Source organism: Macaca nemestrina, chromosome 14 (assembly GCF_043159975.1).
Source record: "Macaca nemestrina isolate mMacNem1 chromosome 14, mMacNem.hap1, whole genome shotgun sequence".
NCBI classification, from domain to species: domain Eukaryota; kingdom Metazoa; phylum Chordata; class Mammalia; order Primates; family Cercopithecidae; genus Macaca; species Macaca nemestrina.
In genome coordinates, this window is record NC_092138.1 from 106700622 (window position 1) to 106727585 (window position 26964).

Below are 26964 nucleotides of genomic sequence, written 5' to 3' on the forward strand. Positions count from 1 at the left end.
TGCAAAATATAAACAGGCGGCCGGGCACAGCAGCTCAAGCCTGTAATCCCAGCACTTTGGGAGGCTGAGACGGGCCAATCACGAGGTCAGGAGATCGAGACCATCCCGGCTAACACGGTGAAACCCTGTCTCTACTAAAAAATACAAAAAACTAGCCGGGTGAGGTGGCGGGCGCCTGTAGTCCCAGCTACTTGGGAGGCTGAGGCAGGAGAATGGCGTAAACCCGGGAGGTGGAGCTTGTAGTGAGCTGAGATCTGGCCACTGCACTCCAGCCTGGGCGACAGAGCAAGAGTCTGTCTCAAAAAAAAAATAAAAATAAAAATAAACAGGCAAGGTGTGAATTGTCCCTCTGTGTCACAAGTTAGAAGAATTCACCCACGAGAATAAGTTCTTAGGAATCAGTGGGGAAATAATGCTCAGAAGCATGTGAGAGGCAAAACAGCACCATTCCCTAGGAAAATAGCAAATTTATCAAACAATAACTCTTTACTTCCCCTATACCAATAAGATAAATATATGTGATTATAATTTGATCCATACAGAAAAAAATATTGAGCTGCAAACTCTGGCAAACAGACAGTGCTGAAATTAAACATTGTGAGCTTTGGCAGCTGCACTATGTACTCTCAGATTCTTACATCATTACTCTGGTAAGGGCCCCATACCAAGTTGGCATAGTTCTGATGTGGTTTGGAGGGAGACTTTCTTGCCTTTTATTTAAAAAAAAAAAAAAATGACCTACATATACCCTCTTTTCATGCCACAGGGAAATAAATATTTCCCTTTCCTCCAGATTTTGTTTTAAAGGACAAAGCCATATTGCCAAGTTATTAAGAAAGTGTTAGAAATTATTATGAGATTTTTAAAGGCCACTTAGTACAAGCTCTAAAAAGACTTATAAAACAGTAGACTTCAAAAACAGGATCTCTCTTAAAGTAGTGATAATCCATTTGTGGCAATAAAGAGTAAGTTTATAGAGTGATGATTACCTTATTTATATTCTGACATTGGAATCTTAAGTATCCAGATCTTCAGTAACTTCAAATGCAAAATGAAACAGTAATGTCACCATTTGAGATAGTTCTTCTCACAATATCAGACACATGGCAAGTCCTCAATAAGTACTAGACAAACTTACGAACGACAGAACCTTTAAAATTGGTGATTAGAGCAATCATATACTTAACAGAGCTAGGTGGTCACCTTTACTTCACTCATATTCAAGACTGAAAAAGAATTTACACTTAAGCTAGTTTCAAGATCAAAACTGCATTTGTGGCCGGGCGTGGTGGCTCAAGCCTGTAATCCCAGCACTTTGGGAGGCCGAGACAGGCGGATCATGAGGTCAGGAGATCGAGACCATCCTGGCTAACACGGTGAAACCCCGTCTCCACTAAAATACAAAAAAAAATTAGCCGGGCGTGGTGGCAGGCACCTGTAGTCCCAGCTACTTGGGAGGCTGAGGCAGGAGAATGGCATGAACCCAGGAGGCAGAGCTTGCAGTGAGCTGAGATCTGGCCACTGTACTCCAGCCTGGGCGACACAGCAAAACTCCGTCTCAAAACAGAACAAAACAAAACAAAAAAAACAAAAAACTGCGTTTGTCCCCTTTCAACAATTAATACCACAAAAACAAGACTTCATTCTCTATTTCCCTCCAGTGGCATCCAAGAAAAACAAAAATTCCAAATCTCAAAAATAACAGGTTAAAGAAGAAAAGAAAAAAAGGCCTTATTGCTCATAAACTAGATATATAATTTGACATGTTTAGAGTGATAGGATTATCTTTCCTATCATGAAATATTTCAAATTTTCATAAAAATTGTCAAAATGGTATAGTAACTACCAAGCTTTACTTCCAAACAATTATTACTGTTTCCTTTTTTCTGGAGACAGAGTCTCACTTTGTCACCTAGGCTGGAGTGCGGTGGCTTGGCCTCAGCTGACTGCAGCCTCAACCTCTCGTGCTCAAGTGATCCTCCTGCCTCAGCCCCACAAGTAGCTGGGACTACAGATGTGAACCACCATACTGGCTAATTTTTTAATTTTTTTGGTAGAGACGGGGTTTCATCATGTTGCCCATGCTAGTTTGAAACTCCTGAGCTCAAGCTTCAGCCTCCCAAAGTGCTAGGATTACAAGCATGAGCCACTGTGCTCAGCCTTATTTTACCTTTTGAGGTATAATTAACATATGGTAAGGTAAACAAATCTTACGTCTGATGGAAGTTTTTTCATATGTATTATAGATGTTAACTACTATCCAGATCAAGCTATGGACACACATTTATTGCAGCCCACAGGATTCCCTCATGACCTTTCTCTCCAAAACATACTTAACCATTCTAATCTCAGATAGTAATATTTTTCACGTTAGGTTTTCCTTTTACCATTAATAATCAAATCCAGTTTTTACTTTCCTGTTTTCTTCATAGTTTGCCAATGTCTATTTCAATCATAAGTATTTTGGCTACAATGACCCCAGGAAACAGAGAAAGTCTATGTAACACACAAAAGACCTTACAATTTAGAATGCACACAAGCTTCCTAACATTTTTAAAGGGACAAAAGACTGAGAATGCTACTGTAAAAGAGACCAAAGGGAAACATGAGATTCATTTTGACTTAAACAAATCCTAAAGAAAATGCACTATACAGTTTCTTGGAAAAAAAAAAAAAGCCTGTAATTAGTATAGATTTCTAAATCATTTTTGAGAGAATATTTGGCTGAATATTTCAATCTAAATGTTTTTATTGGCTGTCAGTATCTGAGTAAATCCCATTCCAATTGCATTTTCTTTAAAGTTCACAACCATTTTAAGGCCATGCTCCCATGCTGACAACCTTCCTAAAAGAGCCTGATTCCTGCACAATCTTAGCCCCAGTATATACACACAAATTAAAAGAGAACCCTAATCACCACTTTCTCTTGGAGTAACGTCCTAAGTCTGAATAATGTACATATCATCACCCTTCATTAACTGTAGAACTTAGCATTTCAATCAAAGGACACAACGTAGCTGATCTGACATATTTAGCAATGTGCACCACTGCTGATATGCTCATGCAAACCAAGCACTTCTGGGGACAACTGGAGAACAATGGAGTGAGACAGAAGATGTAAGTATAATAACAAATGCAATAACCACCACCTTATCAGAAAGGCTGTTGGAAGCATTTAAGATAATACAAAGAAAGGCTGTTACTGTTCTTACCTCCTCACCTCCTCAGACTTACCTGGACCAAGCTATGATTTGAGAGAAATGCTCCCCCCTCCCCTCACTTCCAAATCCTGGAGTGGCACAAATAAGGATCTGCTTCTAACAGCCAAACTCTCTCTAGTTCATTTATATAACTGAATATCCCTGGATGAGTTACAAAGGGGACATTTAGATAAATTCCTTTAATCAGTTTGCTTTCATATAGCCTAGTTAAGACCTCACTCAGGAAACACAAATTTAAGAAAGTAGTAAGAAAGCCCTAAAGGGGAGGGACCCAGTCCTAAGAACTTTCTAGAAGAAAAAAAGTTATGCTGAGGGCATTCTAGGAAGAAAAAGCAGGTGGCCCCGGTGGTTCGTGCCTATAATCTCAGCTACTCACGAGGCTGAGGCAGGAGGACTGCTTAGAAACTAGCCTAAGCAACGCACCAAGACCCCTGTCTCTAAAAACAAAAGAAAGAAAAGGTCCCCATTTTGCATGTGGCTTATAAAGAACTTACAACTCTCTGTCCTCTATCCTCACCTCAAGTTCCCATTCAAGATACTATCTAGGTATTTGTAGTTAGTTCCTTATATATACCTGTTATTCTTGAAGTTAATCTCACAGCGACTGTACAAAAATAGAGGAATTTTCATAACTGGTTGCTTCTGATCAGTGTTCATTTTGGAGACATCGATAATCACCTGTCAGTTACTGGCTATATTGTGACTGACATCTTATGGATGCTTTGTTCTCCAAACTGATTTGTTAAGCTGCAAACTGGCTACTTCCTATGTTAAAACGACTAGCAAGCTAGACCTGTATAACTTTCTTCTATCTGCCTTAATCTAAAAACTAAATGTAGTATCAACTCAACTCAGCAGGTCCGCACCTGCCCCGATTATCTTGTCATAAAACCATCTATAGGGAGCCAAGGAGGGTACCATTTAACAATGACACAATTGCTTGCAGTATAACATTAGCAGTATGAACAAAAGCATTTTTCAAATCTTAAGAGTTTGAAAAAAGGCTGGGCACAGTGGCTGATGCCAATAATCTCAGCAATTTGAGAGGCCAAGGCAGTGGATCACTTGAGGTCAGGAGTTCGAGATCAGCCTGGACAACATGGTAAAACCCCATCTCTACTAAAAATACAAAAAAAAATTAGCCGGTCATGGTGGTGAAAGCCTGTAATCTCAGCTACATGGGAGGCTAAGGTAGGAGGATAGCTTGAACCAGGGAGGTGGAGGTTGCAGTGAGCCAAGATCACACCACTACACTCCAGCCTGGACAACAGAAAGAGATTCCATCTCAAAAAAAAAAAAAAAAAAGTAAGAGTTTGAAAAAAGACCTAACACCCACCAAAATTATGGATGCCTACTGCAACTTCCAAAACAGACAAGAGTATAGGGTGATTATTTATATCTCAAAAGGAAATTACGAGTTATATATTACATATAATTATAGTTGATGTGTTTATGTGTCTGTGTGTGTATACATATACACACACACGTGTGTGTGTTTATGTACGTATAAGTAGATCATGATGTGTGACACTGGAAGAATGTTCCAAAACAGGAGCTATTTATTACAAATAGCTACTAAATGCTGAACCCTGCACCAGGCACTATTAACCTCTGCATCTGGACACTGTTTAGCATGCTGTGTACTGCTCATTTTCCCAAAACCATAAAAAAGCAAATGCCATGTGATTTACTTCTTATTCCCCCCCCCCACCAGAATAAAACCCACATAGTAACAATATTGTCCAATCAATATCTATTAAATAAACTGAACTGACTTCATTATAAAAAGATAACCTTGAGCAGAGGGATCAGTGAGACTCAGAAAATACATAGTTTACAATGTGAACACACAAAAAAACGGTGTATAAAGTACACAGGAAAAATTAAGTTGCTAAATACTTAGGCAATAAGCATTGAGAGACCAACCTTTATTGAGCTCCATTGTGCAAACGAGCCCTTAAATACCATGGCAAAGCTGCAGGGGGATGCCAAAACAATGCAGGGTTTGTCTCCTCTCCTATAGCCCACTGCAGCCATGAATGTTAGCTCTGAAGGGACTATGGGAGTTTCCCACCATTTGCCTAGAGTTTCCTAACATTTGAACTCCAAAGCAGTGGTTCTCAAAGTATGGCCCATATATGTCTCCCAGTCTCTTTCTGGGAGTCTGAAAAGTCAAAACTATTTCCATACTAACTCTAAGACATTATTTGCCTTTTTCACTATGTTGACATTTGTAATGATGGTGCAAAGTCAATGCTGGGTTAAACTGCTGCCCTTGGCAGTAATTAAGTAGTGGCACCAAAATTACCAGTAGTCACTGTATTTGTCACTGTCACACACTACAGAAAAAAAGACGGAAAGCCATTTTAACTTAATAATGTCCTTGATGAAGCAGTAAGATATAGTGATTTTATTAAATCTTGACCCTGAGCAAACATCTTTTAAAATATTTTGTGTGACAAAACAGTAGGTACACATAAAGCACTTCTGCACACTGGCTGCTTCAAGAAGCAGCACTGGAGTTACTGTTTACGTTGTAAGCTGAACTAGCCCATTGTTTTCACTGACTATCATTTTACTTACACTAAACAAATGTGGTTATTCACACTTGGGTATCTGACAGATATTTTCTTGAAAATGAACAGAGTCAGCATGTCACTTCAAGGAAAACAAGTGACAGTATTTGTTGCCAATGATAACATTTGAGCTTTTTTTTTTTTTTTTTGAGATGAAGTCTCACTCTGTCACCCAGGCGGGAGTGCAATGGTGGTCTCGGCTCACTGCAACCTCCACCTTAAGGGTTCAAGTGATTCTCCTGCCTCAGTCTCCTGAGTAGCTAGGACTACAGGTGCGTGCCACCACACCCAGCTAATTTTTGTATTTTTAGCAGAAAAATTTTATGTTGGCCAGGCTGGTCTTGAACTACTGACCTCGTGATCTGCACACCTTGGCCTCCCAAAGTGCTGGGATTACAGGCGTGAGCCACCACACTCAGTCCAACATTTGAGCTTTTAAGCCAAAATTAGAATTTTGGGAAATTTTTATCTGTCACTGTGAGCTTCACAGGTTCCAGATATTTAAAGATATATCTGATGAGTTCAATGATATTTACAAACTTAATTTTTTGATATTATGAAATGTGTCAATATTTAGAAAATCTGCATAACTCAGTGAACAAGTAGTTTCCAAATGACCAATGTATGATGTCACAAAATCATGCTTGGGTAAAAGATCCATGAAAAATGCATGATAGACAAATGAATTATAATAAAATCGAGTATGAAAAGTTCATTGATACAGTTTCTGATTCCATACTGCAACTTTTTTTTTTTTTTTTTCAGAGCAAGTTTTGCTCTTGTTGCCCAGGCTGGAGTGCAATGGTGCGATCTTGGCTCACTGCAACCTCCACCTCCTGGGTTCAAGCCATTCTCCTGCCTCAGCCTCCCGAGTAGCTGGGATTACAGGCGCCCACCACCACGCCTGGCTAATTTTTTTTTTTTGTATTTTTAGTAGAGACAGGGTTTCACCATGTCGGCCAGTCTCGAACTCCTGACCTCAGATGATCCACCCGCCTCAGCCTCCCAAAGTGCTGGGATTATAGGCGTGAGCCACCGCACCCGGCCGCAACTAACCTTTAAACTACCAAGTATTAAGACCTAGTACAGTATCACAAGAAAGAATATGCAAAATTGTCTGAAGTGACTATAAAAAAATCTTTTTTCTATATAACTACATAAAACCAGAATTTCTTTGCATACTTTAACCCAAACAATATATTGCAACAAATATATGCAGATATGAGAATTCAGCTGTCCTTTATGAAGTCAGACATTAAACAGATCTACAAAAATGTAAAACAATGTCATTCTTCTCCCCAACTAAAAAAATATATAGCTATTTTTACAGCTTTATTTTAAAATATTACTTATATTAATATATAATGGTTTATCATTTTTATTTAATCTTTAAATGAATTAAAATATTTTTAAGTTTCTCTGTTTAATTTCTAGAAAGTAGTTATAGCCCACATAAATAAAAGCTCTTGGGAATCTCAATAATTTTTATGAATGTAAAGGGACCAGAAAGTTTGAAAAACATTGCTCTATGGACAATGATTCTTTCTTTGTGTGGCAAGAGATCTTACGGGTCCTGATTCTGTTTGGTTTGGGCCGGTATAATTTTTTATGAAAAAGTATGGAGATTGAAGTAACATATAGCACAGTCAAGACTTGAATCCAAGGCCTGGCACAGTGGCTCACGACTATAATCCCAGCATTCTGGGAAGCTGAGGTGGAAGGATCGCTTGAGTCCAGGAGCTCAAGACCAGTCTAGGCAGCATAATGAGACCCCATCTCTGCAAAAAATTAAAAAATTAGACGTGGTGGTGCATACCTGTGGTCCCAGTAACTTAGGAAGCTGAGGTGGGAGGATCACTTGAGCTCAGGAGGTTGAGGCTGCAGTGAGCTGGAATCACGCCACTGCACTCCAGCCTGGGCCAGAGAGAGACCCTGCCTCAGAAAAAAAAAAAGAAAAGAAAAAAGAAAGAAAAGACTTGAATTTGGATCTCCTGACTTCAATTTTATGTTCTTTCTAAACCACAATTCCTCTGCTTACTAAGACAATAATTTAGAAACCCCTTGTTCCATTCTTTACAATAAGCTGGAAGTTTGGTCAAGTAATTATAATAATAGTAGTAACAAATTTGAATATTATATGCCAGGTGTTTTTACATTCCTGCTCTCACTTAATTCTCACCACTCTGATATAAACACAATTGCTGCTGGGTGTGGTGGCTCACGCCTGTAATCCCAGCACTTTGGGAGGCCAAGGCAGGTGGATCACCTGAGGTCAGGAGTTTGAGACCAGCCTGGTCAACATGGTGAAACCCCGTCTCTATTAAAGATACAAAAATTAGATGGGCATGGTGGCAGGCACCTGTAATCCCAGCTACTTAGGAGGCTGAGGCAGGAAAATCACTTGAACCCAGGAGGCGGAGGTTGCAGTGAGCCAAGATCGCACCATTGCACTCCAGCTTGGGCAACAAGAGTGAAACTCCATCTCAAAACTAAAAAAATAAAAATAAATACAATTACTTATTAACCTTCATTTTACAGATGAAAAACCACTTTTACTTTTTTACAAGGATAAACCACTTGCCAAAAGTCACACGGTTACTAAATGGCAGAACCAGAATTTGAAAACAATACTTCTAATAGATGTATTAGCAAAAAAGTCTCACAACTGCCAATCAAAACATTTGTGTGGATACTAGCAATGTGGCATTTATGGAAATAGAGCACCTGTGACTCTTGTCCAGTGTGCCTTAAAATAGAGACAGAACAAAACACCAGCCTGGAGTATGGCCATACAAATTTAGTTCTACACAGACAGCAAGAAAATAAGCAAATAGGGAGATGTGCTAGGTATGACCAAGCTGCCTCTCTTCCTTACCCATCTAGCAACTCTACCATGACCCATTAAAAAGGAGTGACAGAAGTCAAGGATGAAGGATGCATCACCAACAGCCGGGATAGTGAAAACTCTTGGCAGATGTTCTCTAAGCTCTAACTCCCTGCCTATGCAAACTAACCCCCAACCCAAGTCCTCCTGGCTTTATGACACTGAGTGTTGACAAGAGCCATTATTAGTGTCCAAGCTCTACTTTCTTCAGGCTGATGACATGTGTCAGCCCTTGATTCCTGGTGCCACTCTTGCCTGCCAACTCAGGAAAGGCTTCTGTAATGCCTTCGGCTTTTCTGAAACACCTTCAAGACACAAGGTAGCAGCTGATACCAGCTCTCTCCCGAGGATGGACACTTGGCCAGGAGCCCAAGCTGAAGTGGATTAGGAGGTTCTTGATCTCTATTAAAATAATTCCTACCTTCTCACTGGCAATTAAAATAAATTCCTCCCCAGAGAGCAGCCAGGGATTCCTCGAGCATCTTCCATCCAGTGGTAGTCACCTTTGATTAAAGAAAAGCGGTAAAGTGTAGCAGCAGCTGATAAATGTCAGACCCTGGAGGACCGTCACAGAGTTTAGATCACTTTATAGCTATTTCTCATTTCATACCATGGACAGATTTTACACCAACACCACTCAGCATTGCTTACTTAGTTAAATGCTTCAGGAAAGCCGACCAAATCCAAGTCAAGGGTCCATTTACAATAGTTTTGGGCACATCCCTGGGGCTAAGATGTTTGACCCATCAGGCAGATTTTGACTTGAAGGCTATCTATCTTGCAGATGGCCAATAGGAAACTACTGCGGAAAAAAAAATTCTTTTTCATGATGGAGAGATAGCGTGGTATAATTATGATAAACACACATACATGTAGATTTCAATTCTGACCCTGCTGTGTGACTTAGAATCTTCATTTCCCTTCTAAATCTGTTTCTTCATCTGTTAAATTAAGATCTTGAGCCTAAATAAGAGATTCCCAAATGTCCATAAAATTACTGCACCAGAATAATATGAATGCTTTTGAAAAATATATAATTTACTCCTAGAAAAGCTGATTTACTAAGTCTGGGGTGATGCCTAGGAATCTGTACTTTTAGCAGGCTACATTTCCCATCACTACCACTTTTTCTGGGAGGAACTGGGGAAGACAAGGTCTCACTCTGTCACCCAGGCTGGAGAGCAGTTGCACAAGCACGGCTCACTGCAGCCTTGACCAAGTATTGGGCTCAAGCTAATACTGCCACCTCAGTCTCCTATGTAGCTAGAACTACTGGCACACATCACGGTGCCGGGCTAATTTTTTTAATTTTTAGTAGAGATGGGGTCTCCCCACATTGCCCTGGCTGGTCTCAAACTCCTGGGCCCAAGTGATCCTCTTGCCATGGACTCCCAAAGTGCTGAGATTACAGGTGTGAGCCACTGTGCCCAGCCTACACTTTTAATTCTGATACAAAGTCAGGTTTGGAAACCATGAAACTAAACACACATTTTAAAATAAAAGTTTTAAGACATCATATTTTGGAAAAATTCAACTATTTGCTGGAAATAACCAAGAAAGGCATTTTCCCTGTTATGAATAACTCAAAACAGTTATGAAATGGAAGTCTACTTACCAATAACTTACAAAGCCTTAACACAAATCTATACTCTACCTGAGGTGATAATAAACTTTGTAAGAACAGAGCTCAAGTTTTTAAAGTATAAATTACTGTATGATTAAATTTAACCCAATAAACAAAAATAAGTCAGAGGAAGAAATAGTCTTGTATCACTGATACATCATCTGTGTTTCATAATTGTAAAAAAGGAAAGACTGAGTTCTTTGGTAACTGTTCTTATTTATTTCATTAACTGGTTGTTCCCAGTTACTCGGGAGGCTGAGGCAGGAGAATGGTGTGAACCTGGGAGGCAGAGCTTGCAGTGAGCCGAGATCATGCCACTGTACTCCAGCCTAGGCCACAGAGTGAGACTCTGTCTCAAAAACAAAACAAAACAAAAACAAAAAAAACACAACTGGTTGTTGCAAAACACATGCCTATCGGCTTTAAAGAACTTTTAAAATCTCGTTCAACACTTTTCACACACTACAATACAAACCAAGATTCTCTCCAGTTCATTCTTTAATTTCCATCAAAATCACCTGCTGCATGATATTGGTTCCTATTGCTTTTACAGCTTTATATTCCCAACTTATTATTTCAGCTTAACTTGAACAACAATCCCTGGTAGAGTAACTCAGAAGAGTTTTTCACTGATTACAAATATCCTGTGAATTAATTTACCATGAAAAAAATGAGTCCTGCTTCCTGCGGGTTTGCCAAATAATCTAAAATAGCAATACCTCAAGCATGTGAAGTCACTGTAACGAAGGGATGGAGAAATCACATGCTTCTTTAAAAAATAATTTTTTTTTTGAGACAGGGTCACTCTGCGTTCCCCAGGCTGGAGTGCAGTGACAGAAACACAGCTGACTGCAGCCTCAACCTCCTGGGTTCAACTGATCCTCCTGCTTCAGCCTCCTGAGTAGCTGGAGCCACAGGCACACACCACAACGCTCAGCTGATTTTTAATTTTTTTGTAGAGATGGGGGTCTTGCCATGTTGCCCAGGTTGGTCTTGAAATCCTGGGCTCAAGCAATACCTCCCTCGTTGGCCACCTAAAGTGCTGGGATTACAGGCATGAGCCACTGTCCCAGGACAAGATACTTTGAAAGGCTTTTAAGTATGCGTCCCATTTGAAGAGAAATACTGCCCTATCACTAGGCCAATTTGCTATCTCAGTTACTTGGCCTGTCCACATCTTCTTTTTTTTTTTCCTTCCTTTTAAGAGATCAGGTCAGGTCACACTCTGTCACTCAGGCTAGAGTGCAGTGGCGGCACGATTAGAGCTCACTGTAGCCTCAAACTCCTGAACTCAAGCAATCCTCCACCTCAGCCTCCTAGGTAGCTGGGACTACAGGCACAGGCCACCACAAACAGCTAATTAATTTATTTATTTATTTATTTATTTTTTGGTAGAGACAAGGTCTTGCTATGTTGCCCAGGCTGGTTTCAAACTCCTGGCCTCAAGTGATACCCCCGCCTCAGCTCCCAAAGTGCTGGGATTATACATGAGCCACCATGCCCAGCGCCCCTGACATCCCAAACAGCTAAGGTAATCTGATATAAAGTTGCCATGTAAAATTTTAAAATGTTCCAAGCTACTGAGTTTAAATTTCTAATTCTACCTCTCAACTCCTTGGTAAAACCTTAAGCAGACTAAATATAATAATGACCATTATCCCATATACAACTTAACCTTTGAGGTTCTCTTTTTTTCTCCTTCCTAACATTCAAGTAAACACTCTAGATTCAACAGGCTCCTTTATGACCAGTACCTTAAAACAACACACTATTTTGGCCTAACTTAAAAACCAGAATCAGTACTCATAGTGCTGGGATCAGATGCAAACCAAATGGTTGCTGGGAAAGTGGGGGGAGATGGGAAACTTGCAAAATAAGATAGCTAAAGTCATTTAAATATTTGCGTAACTTCTCATTTGACCAATTTCTTTTAGAAAGGATTTGTTCCAAGACTCCCAGCAGACTCTTGAAACTTTGAATAATACACAACTCCATATATATTATGTTTCTGCCTATACATACATACCTATGGTAAAGTTTAATTCATAAATTAGGCACAGTAATACAGTAACAATAACTGATAATAAAATGGACCAATTAAAACAAATATGCTATGAGTTGGCTGGGCACAGCGGCTCATGCCTGGAATCCCACCACTTTGGGAGGCCTAGGTGGGAGGACTGTTTGAGGCCAGGAGTTTGAGACCAGCCTGGGGAACATAGTGAGACCCTGTTTCTATAAAAAAATTTTCTAAATCAGCCAGGCATGGTGGCATGCACCTGTAATTCTAGCTACTCAGGAGGCTAAGGCAGGAGGATTACTTGAGCCCAGGAGTTTCAGGATACAGTGAGCTGTGACTGCACCACTGTACTTTAGCCTGGGCAACAGAGCAAGAGATCCTGTCTTTAAAAAAAAAAAAAAAAAAGTTATGTGAATGTGGTCTCTCTCTCAAAATATCTTCTTGTACTGTACTCACCTATTTTTGAGAGTAACTGAAACCACAGAAAGCGAAAACGCATATAAGAAGGGACTACTATAATTGTATAAGCACAGAGTTACCGTAATGGTTGGTATCTGCAATTAGTACAGAACTTAGTGAAGTCTAAATAGTTACTTTTCCTGGAACCATTGCTACTGGGCTATACCACATAGGTTATGCTTCAGGGAAAAGTGATGGCAAGAGTATGCACTGCTACTGGCAAGTAGCCACTCCTAACAAGATGGAGATCAAGGCTTCCAAAAAAAGCAACATCATATCAGTGACAAGACTAGATTGAGAAATCTTGCTCTATAGCTATGGTCAGAATTTCTTAACCTGAAGTTCACAGACAAATCCACCAAGGAGGTGATAAATGAGTTCTTGGATTCCATAATTGAAACAGCTTTCAAAATGTGTTTATGTACATGTATTTAGGGAAAGAATCCATAGCTTTCCAGAGAGTTTTAAATAATATTATCTAATTCAATCCTCACAATCAATGAAGAAGGTACTAATATTCTCAGTTTATAGACTGAGGAAACTAAAATGTTATGGGAAATGAAAACCTTACCAAAAAAGTGGTAGAGCATTAATTTCAAATATGTCCTTAAAACACATATACATACACATACAACAGCTAGTCAGAGATTGTTTTAACTATAAAAGAACAGGTTTTTATATTAGCATATATGGCCTAGAAGCCAAATACTGGGGAAAACATGCAATTTTATTTATTAACATAGAAATAATAGTTGTAAATGATTTTAACAACTTAAATATTTTTGAAATAACATATAAATCTCCATTTTATAGATAAGTAAGCAAAGAAATGGAGAGGTTAAGTAATTTGTTCAAAGATCACACAGCTAGTAAAATTCAAAGTCACAATTCTGACTCCAAAATCTATGCTCTTTACTATGCTGTAAAAACTGCTTCTCCAAACATTTAATACATGAAATTTTTACCTATGGTCATTTTAAAGGGAGAAAAGCAAGAAGGCCAAAGAATCATCCAATTTGGAAAAGTTTGTTATAATAAGGTACTTCTTTTATTCTATTCTAGCACATATGAAGCAAAAGCAATGGGAGACAAGAGAAGCAATTACATTTGCATGCTCTTTCAGGTACATAACCTCATTTGATTTTCACAGCTGTGTGTGCAGGAAGGGCAAGTACTATTTGTCTCACATTTTTTTTTTTTTTTTTTTTTTTTTGGAGACGGAGTCTCGCTCTGTCGCCCAGGCTGGAGTGCAGTGGCCGGATCTCAGCTCACTGCAAGCTCCGCCTCCCGGGTCTACGCCATTCTCCTGCCTCAGCCTCCCGAGTAGCTGGGACTACAGGCGCCCGCCACCTCGCCCGGCTAGTTTTTTGTATTTTTTAGTAGAGACGGGGTTTCACTGTGTTAGCCAGGATGGTCTCGATCTCCTGACCTCGTGATCCGCCCGTCTCGGCCTCCCAAAGTGCTGGGATTACAGGCTTGAGCCACCGCACCCGGCCTTGTCTCACATTTTAAAGATGAGTTAACTGACACTCTGAGAGGTTAACCTCACTACTCACCATTACGTGAACATTTCTGCCTCTAAGATTTCCTGTGCATGGTTTTCCATTGGAATTAGCTCCCTTACTCTGTCTAGTAAAAATTCAACTAACCTTTTAAAGTGTAGACCAGGTTAACCTACTTAGATATACCTTTCCTGGCACTTGTAGGCAGAATTAACTCCTCTTTTCTCTGTTCTCCCTTAATGTAGTTCACACCTTCCACCAGGCATCCTCTTTGTCATCAGTTGTATTTATGTGCAGCTCCCTAGTCAGATACGGGGCTCCATGATGGCAAGCGTTATATACAGGAAAAACAATCCCTAGGATTCTACCGCCGAATCAGTAAAAGGATGAATCAGAAAACTAGCACAGTTTGGCAAAAAGAAACATGAATTCACACTGACATGCTGTTGTTACCTTCATAACTTAAGAATTTATCCTCAAAGTTAGCAGCATTATCCCCAAACGCTTCTAGTGATGCTCCCTGCACAGTGCTTGGGAAATGCCTAGGCAGACAGCACCTGAGACAATGACTCCTCTTCTATCAGCTACTAATCATTCAATTTTAATACATGTGCTGCCGAAGCAAACACACTACTAATCATCCAAATACATTGTTTTATTGAGTTTATGCTTCTTATTTCTTCCAAGTATATCAAGAAGTCCCAGGAAGACTATGAAAACACTTACATCCCCATGTTGGAGACATGTGGGTTTCAATATCTCATGGTATCTCTGGAAAAAGAAAGGAGGTAAGTGAAATGATGAAGAAATGGCATAGTGAGTTCTAACAAATTCAAAACCAGTCTAAATCAAGAGTTAAACAGTTGGATTGGCTTGTTAAATGTCAGCCTATATAACTGTTCATTTTTTTTTAGAGACAGATTCTCACTCTGTCACCCAGGCTGGAGTGCAGTGGTGGATCACAGCTCACTCTAACTTCAAACTCCTGGGCTTAAGGAATCCTCCCACCTCAGCCTCCAAAAGTGCTGGGATTACATGTGCGAGCCTGCCTGGTCACTCTTAGCTAATTTAACCCTTAACTTTTTTTTAACCCTTAGACTTTATCCTTGCACTCAGTATACAAACCCCTTAGCCAAACTCACTAAAAAAACCCAAATGTGTGCTCAAACTTGCTTGATAAAAACTAAAGAACTTAAAGGAATGAGGGTGATGGAGGTCATTATGCCATGATAGACAATTATTTCAAATACAGTGGGCAACGCCCCTATGTCATTCCAGAAACCTACCTTTCTGTAGTTTTTCCAAGTCTGTGAAAAGCATTCTTTTTAGAATGCTATGAATTTAAGGAATAATATTTTGTAAGCATCTGAAGGTTTGGTGAAGTCAAAATCAGTATTTTTTTAAAGTCTAAATATTTATCCAAATAGTATAAGGCTTGACATCTCTTTATATTATTGGACCAAGAGGAAGACTTTTTAAAATAAACCCATTAAAAAGTTTTAAACATATTACACAGTTACAGTTGCCTGATTTTTTTGTGTGTGTATACAATTTACTGTCATAACACTGAAAACTCAACAAAGCTGGCTAATGCAGAGTTTTGACAGAGGGTGAATTAAGCTGATGCAGAAGGTAAACAGTTTACATTCAAACCTAAATCTCAGTGGTTGATATATTCTCTTTTAATGTGTACCATTTGGCTGCTTTAAAAATGAATTTGAGACCAGTCAGCCTTTAGTATTTAAACCTAAAGCAAATAGTAATAACTATCCCCGATTGGAGATTAACCTCAATTCAGCAAGCAGTTCTGTAAGCCCTTTTCCTATTAAGTATTCCTAGATCCATCCCATTGTAAATCACATATTCTGAAGATTCATATTATTAATTCATTTTTCAGATTTTTCATCACAGACATTCAACAGAATCAAAAATAACCACTAGTCCTATAATGTACTGGTACCCTTTCAGCCAGAACAAATGGCATCTGACATTTTAGTTATACTCTGTGTTCTCAACTAAGAAGAAATGTGAGCTTTAAGTGGGTTTTTGTTTTGTTTTTTGCTTTTTCAATATGGAAAATAGCTTGTGGACTATCACTAACACCTCTGTGGCAACTTTAGTAACGCAGGATCTCAGCAAAGGAGATCATCAATCATGGAGGTTGAGTTTTTTCATCTTCCCCTATGACCTCACCTACAGACCTACCTGCTATTATTATAGGCAAACAAGTAGAAGAAATTTACATATTGACTTTGGCTCTGCAGTGATGGTTCTACTCCCAGATATCAACAGCAAGTTCTGTAGTAGACAAGAGAAGCAGTATGATCAGTGAACACCGGAAACATGAAGTCCAGTATTCATGTTCTGGCTTATAACCTTGGCTCCTGGCAATGTAACTTTAGGCAAATCACTTCATCTCAAGTTTTTTCATCAGGAAAATGTGGGTTTTTGAGAATTTAATAAGATAAAATATACAAATCCTAGCACATAGCAGATCCCCAATATATGTTAATTTCTTACCCCTGTTCTTTAACAATTAAAATACTACTGGAAAATCAGGTATTTTACATTTTTAGAATCACAAAATAGTACCATTCAAAGACATTTTCTCAGACATTCAAGTCTGCTTGTATAAATTACTACACAGTCTATCCCACAGTTTATTAGTTCTCTGCTGTACACAAATCGATTTTATAATTTAAATACTCTCGACTTGAAACCCAGAGAGGAACATGAGAGCCTCCAGTAGCAGTGGTCTCACTGCTCACTGGTTCTTGGAATGTGGATGGGAGAACGAAGAAGGGCTATCAGGCCAGCCTTCAGAGGACTCCAAGGAACATTCAACGCTGTCGGTGAGTTTGGGATTTGAAAAAACCACTGACCGTTGACTGTACCTCGGGGTCCTTACAGACGACACTACATTTCCTGAAGCAAAAGAGCAAGTTGTACCTTCACATGTCACATGAGTTCACCAGAAATGGTCCTGCAATCCCCCAAATGTGGTCCAGTGAAATTTATTCCTATTGCTCACTGTTCCTTGCTTTCTGTTGTGTGGGTTTTTTTGTTTGTTTTTACAAAAAAGTATTTCATTTCAACAAGGTAAGGAGCAGTCCATGATGATATCTAATGTACTTAACTGTCTCCTAGATATGCACCATTCTGGTGAGAAACAGGATGTAGCAAGTAAAAATTTATTTAAAATACGTATTTTGTTTTGGAATAAAATCTAGTTAAATAATTACTCCCATTTCTCCCACATCCTCTCAAAATTTTTAATTAGGGGCAAGGGGAGGATTTAATAAGCAAAAATAGCACAAAATTATCCAGTTGTGACAGTTCTTATCAAATTTCACTTTGAATTAGCGTTAATATGGTTAATTTTTGATATCCCAGTTAGAGCATGAGCTATGCCCACATATCCCCACATATGCTTATTTAAATGTTTGCTAAATTCAAGCAAAAAGTTAGCCCTGGCGTCGGTCAGATCTGGGATGAATCTTGGCTCAACCCCTTAACTAGTTGTTTGACCCCCTAAGCAAGTGTCTCTGTTTTCTCACATATAAAACAGAGGCTAAGAGTACCTATCATGGAGTTTTGAGATCCAATGAGATAATATATGAGGTGCTTTGTGCCATTACTAGCCCAGAGCAAATGCTCAATATATGTAAGCTGTTATTATTAAACTCCAACATAATCTGCTAATTTACCTCGAAAAAGCACTCATACTTCTCGGTTTAAAACAGAGAGGAAAAGCAGGTCCCTCAGCTGTGGTTTATAGGTACTAATACGCAAGTGTTGCCTGTGTGTCGCAGTGCTACCTGTGAGGTTCTCCAAGTTCTCCTTCCTTCTCTGAACCACAGTTTCCTCATCTGCAATAACCTCCCAGCTCCAATGTCAATGTTATGGATACTTATGTAGGCCTTCAATCATGCAGGTAGCTGGTTACTAAGGGAGAAGCCAGAAACACAGATTTCAAATAACTGAGATGGAAAAGAAGAGCCAGGAGTCAGGGAGGGCAAAGGCAACCCCACCAACTGAAAACACTGATGGCTGCACTCAACATTCATTGCTGTCGGTGGGTTTGAGTCTGAATCAACTCACTGATCGATGAATGCAAACTGCGGACCAAACAACCCAAAGGAAGCAAAAGCATGTGCAGAGAGTCACCTGAGTGCATCAGCTACTGCTGTGAGTGGGAGCTGCTACTGTTTCCAAAACACTAGCTAAAGCTTTTCTTGTTCTCCTTGGTTCTAACATGCAGTAAGTTCTCTAAATTCCTAGTACTTTTCTCCTTTTCCAATAGCCTCGATTTAAGGAAATGATATTTTATAGGAAGAATTAAATACATATCTGGATATCACATCACATTTAAAAAATCAGTATATTCGGAATTTTTAAACAGAATCATATGCTTATTTAGAAATTCAAATACAAAAATATACAAATAAAAATTGAAAATCCCTTCAATCATCATCTGCAATCCATTTCCTCAGAGGAAAACATGTATAATTATAATAAACTTATTATTGTATATTAAGATAATAAATATCATAATTAGAATTTATTTTATATCCTTGAAGACCTTTATCTGTACACATACAGATTAATAGCTATAATTTTGCATGTTTTTGGGGGGAAGTGGCTTAGACAAAAATAAGCTCATTTTTACCTACTGTTCTATAATCTATTTTGTTATTCAGCTATGTATTATAGACTTTCACAACAGTCTTTTATATAATCATCATTCTTTTAAATGGCTATATAGTATGCCTTAATATGAACGTTCTGATTATTCAGATGTACATCAATATTCTCTTTTGACAAAAACTATGAGGCTCATTCAATCTGACCTTTGCAAACCATGTCCCTCAAACAGGAAAAATACCTAAGAAAGAAAGAAGATGTACACATTTCTTAACAAAAAATTTAAATGTAGTATCAACTCTCTAAATCCTGTAACATGAGATAAGCCACTAAATCCCATGCTAATGAAAGAAAAACAAGGCCCTTGGTCATGAATAATTTATCATACACTTAAGTCTAAGAAAGAAGCAGATTCTCATAGCAAAAGTCAAATAAGACAGTAAAAGAAGAGTCTTGTCAAATTAGCCTTGACAATTAAGCAAGCCTTAATTGTCAAATTAGGCTTTCTTGTCAAATTAGGAAGAAGTGCTAGTGTAATGAGACAAGAATCAGACAGAGAAATCAAAGCCAAAAGAAAAATCTAAGGAAAACGACAAGAGTTCAGAGAAAATATCAGGTTCAAGCCACTGTTTCCCAAACTTGTACACCAGAATCATCTAGAGTTGCTTTTAAAACTGCAAATTCCTGAGCCCTACTCTAGACAAGGTGATTTTGGGTCACTGGAAGCTAGAAGCAAAGTAAAGTTCACCAGCTTAACATCGGCTTCCTGCCCCCATCCCACCACCACATTTCATGTCACCCACTTTTCAACTATTGCCCAACCTTTTGTGTCACCACCTGAAATTGCCACTACTGTGCTGACTGCAGAAAGGTACAGTCGCACCTGTGTTGCTTTTAAGTATCTCCAGACTACATAAATTTTTGCACCATATTTGGTGGCCAAATACACACCAAATTGTGTCTGATGTTTTACGGAAATGAATGGATTTGGATTTATGCTCTCTAAAAAACTAAAACCTATCCAAAGAAATTACCAAAAGGTTTTTTTTGTGTGGTTTTTCTTCTGTTTGTTTGTTTTTTTGAGACAGAGTCTCACTCTGTTGCCCAGGCTGGAGTGCAGTGGCGCCATCTTGGCTCACTGCAACCTCTGCTTCCTGGGTTCAAGTGATTCTCCCGCCTCAGCCTCCCAAGTAGCTGGGACCATAGGCATGCCACCACACCCAGTCAATTTTTGTGTTTTTAGTAGAGATGTGTTTTTAGTAGAGTCATGTTGGCCAGGCTGGTCTCAGACTTCTGGTATCAAGTGACCCGCCCGCCTCGGCTGCCCAAATTGCTGGGATTACAGGCATGAGTCACCATGCCCGGCCCCAGGGGGTCTTCATAGAAGAGTTTTCTGTCAGACTGGTGGACACACAGAAGGTACTCCATGCAGTCTTGTTTTTCAGGATGCTGTGCATTCTAGGCATTTATTTTTAACCAATCATTTCCAAAATTTCTGAAAACATTAGAAAAGAATGTCTGACACGTACTTTGAAAAATGTACACTTGAACAACAATGCTATTTATTTACAGACTATTACACAGTCTTTAAATATGCCAATGAAATAATTATATATTTCATTAACCCAAATCCAAGTTTTCTCTTGGATAAAACTATACTACAGGAAGGGGACAATTATGTAAGTTAAAGGGTGTTTTCTGCAGATGGGACTCTAAATAAATATCTGCAACAGAAAAATGACATGGCGTGTATAGGGGACAGGAACAGAATAGTCTAGAGACTGTATTAGGGAGTCATAAGGAATGGCATTGAAAAGGTAAAAGGACATATTACAGAAGGACTTATGAGCAAGGCGCAAAGTCAATTAGTCCAACAGAGAGCCCTTTTAAATGCTAAACTCAGCAAGGAGACAATGAAAGCAAGACTGGGAAGTCACTAAGCAGATGAAGTGAGGGGAAGAAAAGAGGGAAAAAAAGGAACTTTCTTGCACAAGTAAGCTAGTGCAGAACTGAGTCAACAGGAATGGAATGAAAGGAAAGGTTATCTCAAAAAGGCATATTTTGGCTTTTGCTTTACAAAAGCCTACTGGCTGACCCCCTTCCATCATTCTGTTCGGTGTATAGCCTCAGAGGTATTTCAAGATACTTAAAATGCATGTATTTACACTTAGAGAAAATAACACCACAAATTATACATAATGTTCTCTAGTTTTTTTTTTGTTTTGTTTTTTTGTTTTGCTGAGATGGAGTCTTGCTCTGTCACCCAGGCTGGAGCGCAGTGGCGTGATCTCGGCTCACTGCAAACTCTGCCTCCTGGGTTCAAGTGATCCTCTCACCTAAGCCTCCAAAGTAGCTGGAGCTACAGGCACTCACCACCACGCCTGGCTAATTTTTGTATTTCTAGTAGCGACGTGGTTTCAACATGTTAGCCAAGCTGTCTCGAATTTCTGACCTCAAGTGATCCACCCACCTCAGCCTCCCAAGTAGCTGGGACCACAGGCACGTACCACCATGCCTGGATAATTTTTTGTATTTTTAGTAGAGACAGGATTTCGCCATGTGGCCCAGGCTGGTCTCAAACTCCTGACCGATCCACCCACCTCAGCCTCCCTAAGTGTTGGGATTATAGCATGAGCCACCACGCCCAGCCTGAAACCTTTCTTCACTTAAAATATTGTGGCCATCTTTCCATATCAATATATCAGAACCACCTTCCAAAGAACTGGCTCAAACAGAAAAGAAAGCAAAGAGTCAAGAATGATGCCAAACTTTCCTGACTAGATTAGGAGCGTGGAGTGTACTAAGAAAGAAATTGGCAATTTCACAGTGGAGGAAAGAGGATTCCACTTCTGGAACAGATATCAGAACAAGGAATGCACATTTATGATTCACAAGCATGGATCTGAGAAAGAATGATCTAAGTGCAGAAATAAAAGGGTAACAAATAGTATATACCCGGACTGCAACAGGAGCCAGGAGATACAAAGAAACAAAAGTATGTAACAAAAAAGGCAGAACTAGTTCTAACCAACAAATAGCTAACTGCAAGTGCGAACAGTTCTGCAGAAGATAAAAGTAAGGTACTATGAGAGCAAATAATATGAGGGATCAATCCAGTCCTGGTGGTAAGAAGGGTAGGGAACTTCCTTGAGAAGTGATGGATAAGTAAAGACTTTAAGGGTATGTGTAACTACCTTGGTGAAATACAGTAAGCATTCCAAGCACAGGGAATGGATGTATGTGTGTAGGCCAAAGAAGCAGTGTTTCTACAAAACAGAAATTGTGACTAAAGCACAGGAAAAGATGGTGAAGAAGTCATGAGACAAGGCCAGAAAAGAGGGTAGGATTTAAAAAAAAAAAAAAAAAGATTACTAACAGTTTTGGAAAGAACAATTCTGGTGTTCTAGTCATTGTGGAAATAGATTTCTGGAAAGGTAGTGATGAAGAGCTTAAGCTAAATGAGGGTAAAAATCTCAGCTGTTACTTACCCACTATATAAACTTGAGCAAATTACTTAACCTTTAAATCTGTGTCATCTGTAAATAGAAAATACAACAGTAGTATTTGCTTCACAGGGCTGCTTGAAGATTAAGAATACATGTAAAGAATTTCACACAAGATCTGACACACAAAATAGTAACATCTTAGTGTATGTGCATGTGTTGTGTGTGTGTTTTGTGAGCGCTGCCAAGCATGCACTGGCTGATAGGAGATAAAAAGCAGACAGGAAGTTCAAATAGACTAGAAGCAAACACGTTAACAACTGTAATCTCAAAGTTGTAGAATTATAGGTAATTTTTATGTTTAGTATTTATACTTTTATAGATCTTCCAAGTGTTTACCAATAAGCATAAACTATTTCAACAATTAAGAAAAGGTTAATTTTAAATCATGTCTTTCTACTCTGGTTTCTCTTCAGATCATATAAATCTTTCAAATTTTAAATCATGTTGTTTTTAAAAAAATAAAAAGAAAAGATTTCTTTTAGATGCAGTATCAACCTATATTTGGCTGAAAATCAGATGGAAGAATCCAGAGAAAAGGAAGGAAAGGCAAACTGTCCTGTGGAAAGCACAGCTTCAGGGAGAGTAGAAAGTAAAAGGCTCTCCATCGGGGGTGGAGGTGGTCACTTTGGAGTATAGATAAGTCATTCTCAGAGAACGAAGACAATGAAGGAAATTGCAGCCTACTCATGTTCTCCTCTCAGGCTGTACCTCAACAGGATCCAACTAGACTTTGTGATGCCATAACCTGTCAAGGGGCCTGGCATGGAGTAGATAATGTTTTTATTAATCAAATGACTTTTCAACTTTATCAAATGAATTTTCTTGTAATTTCTAGCACAATTATATTTATAACTTAGGAGGTAATCTGCTCCTTGAACCAAGCACAGGATACCTTCAGCCATCTATCTGTCCCACAAATTACAATTTCAGCCTATATATAATTTTAATAGCTACCAAATATCAGGACAAAATTATCCTGGTTATACTTGCCACAGAACCCATGAACTTACACTGTAGCTCAACTTCTCTTCCTGTTCCTCAGACTAACTAAATCTACTGAAAAACACACAACCAATCAAAATCATATGCCCTTTTCTCTCCTCTTCCCAGTAAATAGTTGGGGCAAAAACAGTAGGTACAAAAGAAATCGCTTGAAATACAAGAGTCAGAAAATCTGAATTTAAGTTCAGCTAAGTTCAGCTCTGCCCTGATTATGCATTCATGGTCAAGCCAGTCACCCTGTAAGTCTTACTTCTCTGTAAAAGGATGACTAAATATACCCCCCTCCATTTCAGATGTGAAAAGTGCTCTGCAAACAGCACAAGGTATAGCCCAAAATATCCTAGTCTCTGATGGTGCTGCTCCACAGGTACAGACAAGTAGTAGAGACAAGATCCTCTCACTACCCAAACTCCTGCCTACTTGTCAACCAGCAGTATATGTGTGCAAGGTGTCTGGATAAAGTTAACCCATAACCCGGGGTTAAAAGAAGGACTTTTCTGCATATAAGTGTCATCAGACTGGATGGGAAGTACCATTCACTCTAGGTCCATCAGTATCACACTCCAAACAGTTGAGTCACTTCCCAAACAAGAAGTTGCTTTCTAGTACACTCTGTAGTGGAGCAGGACACAGGGTAAGGCTTTGGGAGTATGAGCTTCCAAGGTGAAGAATAATGACACAGCAAATAATCAGTGGGGCCCCATGTGATCAATGAACTTAAATCATTTTATCAAGACGTCCCTTCCTTTTCCTGCTTCCAGTCAATCTTAAATATTTCTTTAAACGGTTTTGTTTAGGTATAATTCACATGCAATTAAATTCACCTGCTGTAAGTGTATAATTCAATGACTTTTATTCATTCATTTATAGACTTGTGCAAGCATCACCAAAATCTAATTTCGAACCTTTGCATCACCCCCAAAACTCCCTTTGTTCCTGTTTCCACTCCAACTTAGCCCCCAGACAACCACTGATCTGCTTTCTGTCTCTATACATTTGATTTCTCTGGACATTTTGTTTTGGTTTTTGAGACAAGTTTTGCTCTTCTTCCAGTCTTCGCCCAGACTGGAGTGCAGTGGCATGATCTCAGCTCACTGCAACCTCTGCCTCTCGGGTTCAAGCGATTCTCATGCCTCAGTCACCTGAGTAGCTTCGATTACAGGCACACACCACCACACCCACCTTCTTTTTTTTTTTTAGTAGAGATGGGGTTTTGCCATGTTGGCCCGGCTGGTCTCAAACTCCTGGCCTCAAGTAATCTGCCCATCTTGGCCTCCCAAAGTGCTAGGATTACAGGCGTGAGTCACTGTGCCCAGCCTCTGGACATTTCATATAGAAGAAATCATATAACATGTACTCGTTTAAGTTTGGCTTTTTTTTGAGATGGGGTCTTGCTCTGTCGCCCAGGCTGGAGTGCAGTGGTGCGATCTTGGCTCACTGCAACCTCCACCTCCCAGGTTCAAGCGATTCTCCCACCTCAGCCTCCAGAGTAGCTGGGACTACAGGCACGCACCACCATGCCTGGCTAATTTTTGCTTTTTTTTTTTTTTTTTTTTTTTTTGGAAAGATGGGGTTTCACCATGTTGGCAAGGCTGGTCTCAAACTGCTGACCTCAAGTCTCCCAAAGTGCTGGGATTACAGACGTGAGCCACCGCGCCCAGTGGAGTTTGGCTTTTTTCATTTATTATGAGGTTTAGGTTTATCCATGTTGTAGCATGTATTGGTAATTCATTCCTTTTTATTGTTGAATAGCATTGCGTTATATAGGTATTCCACATTTTGTTTATCCATTCACCAGTTGGTGGACATTTGAATTTTTTCCAGGTTTGGGCTATTATTAATGCTATTATGAACATTTATAATAATGCCACCAATAAACATTTACATGGTCTTTTTTTTTTTTTTTTTTGAGACAAGGTCTCCCTCTGTGGCTCAGGCTGGAATGCAATGGTGCAATCTCAGCTCACTGTAACCTCCACCTCCCAGGCTCAAGCGATTCTCCTGTGTCAGCCTCCTGAGTAGCTAGGATTACAGGCACACACTGCACCCAGCTAATTTTTGTATTTTTAGTAAAGAAGGGGTTTCTCCATGTTGGCCAGGCTGGTCTCGAACTCCTGACCTCAGGTGACCCACCCACCCTGGCCTCCCAAAGTGCTAAGATTACAGGCATGAGCCACCACACCTGGCCTACATAGTCCTTGTATGGACACATGTTTTTAATTCTCTTGGATATCCAGGAGTGGAATTGCTGGATCATATGGTAAGTTTAACTTTTTAATGAACTGCCAAACTGATTTCCAATTGATTTACATTACCATTATAACAGGGAAGATTTCTAGCTTCTACACATTCTAACACTTTCTAGAATACTTTGACAGTCTTTTTGATTATAGCTATTCCTGAGGGTGTACAGTGGACATTCCATTTTTAATTTGCATCTCCCTAATGACTAATTTAGAGCACCTTTGCATGTGATGAAATGTTCTTTTACCCATGTTTTCAAATTTTTAAATTTATTTTTGTTAAAGTATATATAAAATTTACCATTTTAATCACTTAAGTATATAACTCAATGGCATTAAATTCACAATGTTGTGCAACCATCATCACTATCCATTTCCAGAACATTTTCATAATCCTAAACAAGAACTCTGTACCCATTAAACAATAACTACTTATTTTCCACTTCCCCTAGCAACTTCTGTTTTACTTTTGTCTCAATGAATTTTGCCTATTCTAGGAATCTCACATAAGAGGAATCATGATATTTTTCATTAATTTCTAAAAATTGAGTTGTCTTCTTATTGAGTTGTAAGAGTTCTTTACATATTTTAGATACAACTCCTTTATCAGATTTTTTTTCTTTTTTTTTTTTAAGTCTGAGTTTCGCTCTTGTTGCCCAGGCTGCAAAGCAGTGGCACGATCTTAGCTCACTGCAACCTCTGCCGCCTGGGTTCACACGATTCTCCTGCCTCAGCCTCCCGAGTAGCTGGGATTACAGGCACCTGCCACCACACCCGGCTAATTTTTTGCATTTTTAGTAGAGATAGGGTTTCACTATGTTGGCCAGGTTGGTTTTGAACTCCTGGCCTCAAGCAATCCACCCATCTCGGCCTCCCAATAATTTGCAAATATTTTCCCACAATCTGAAGTTTTCTCATTTTCTTAATAATGTATTTTGAAAGCAAAAGTTTTACATTTTAATGAAGCCAATTCATCAATTTTTTTTTCTTTTATGGCTTGTGCCACTGGTGTCACATCTAAGAGGTCTTTGCCTAACCCAAGGTCACAAAGATACGCTTGATACATTTGATAGTTTTAGCTCTTAGATTTAGGTGTATGGTGCACTCTGAGTTAATTTTTGTGTCTAGTGTAAAAAAGGGTTTGAGATAAATTTTTGGCATATAGACATCCACTTTTCCCAGCATCATTTCTGGAAAAAAAACTGTGATTTCCTCCACTGAATTGCCTTGGCATCTTGGTCAAAAATCAAAGGACCACGTGATACATAAGGATTTATGACTGA

General features: G+C 39.2%; 1 protein-coding gene and 1 long non-coding RNA gene across 7 annotated transcripts in view; one reads left to right on the forward strand and one right to left on the reverse strand.

The window, feature by feature from the left end:
• Nucleotides 1-24994, forward strand: part of LOC139358217 (uncharacterized) — a 42966-nt gene extending 17972 nt beyond the window's left edge. The window contains exon 2 of the long non-coding RNA XR_011612861.1: nt 14974-24994. This is a non-coding gene — a long non-coding RNA (uncharacterized lncRNA). The remainder of the gene's footprint in view (nt 1-14973) is intronic.
• The window catches only part of LOC105463909 (nuclear receptor subfamily 6 group A member 1), a 259220-nt gene that overhangs the window by 164292 nt on the left and 67964 nt on the right, over nt 1-26964 (reverse strand). The window lies entirely within an intron of this gene.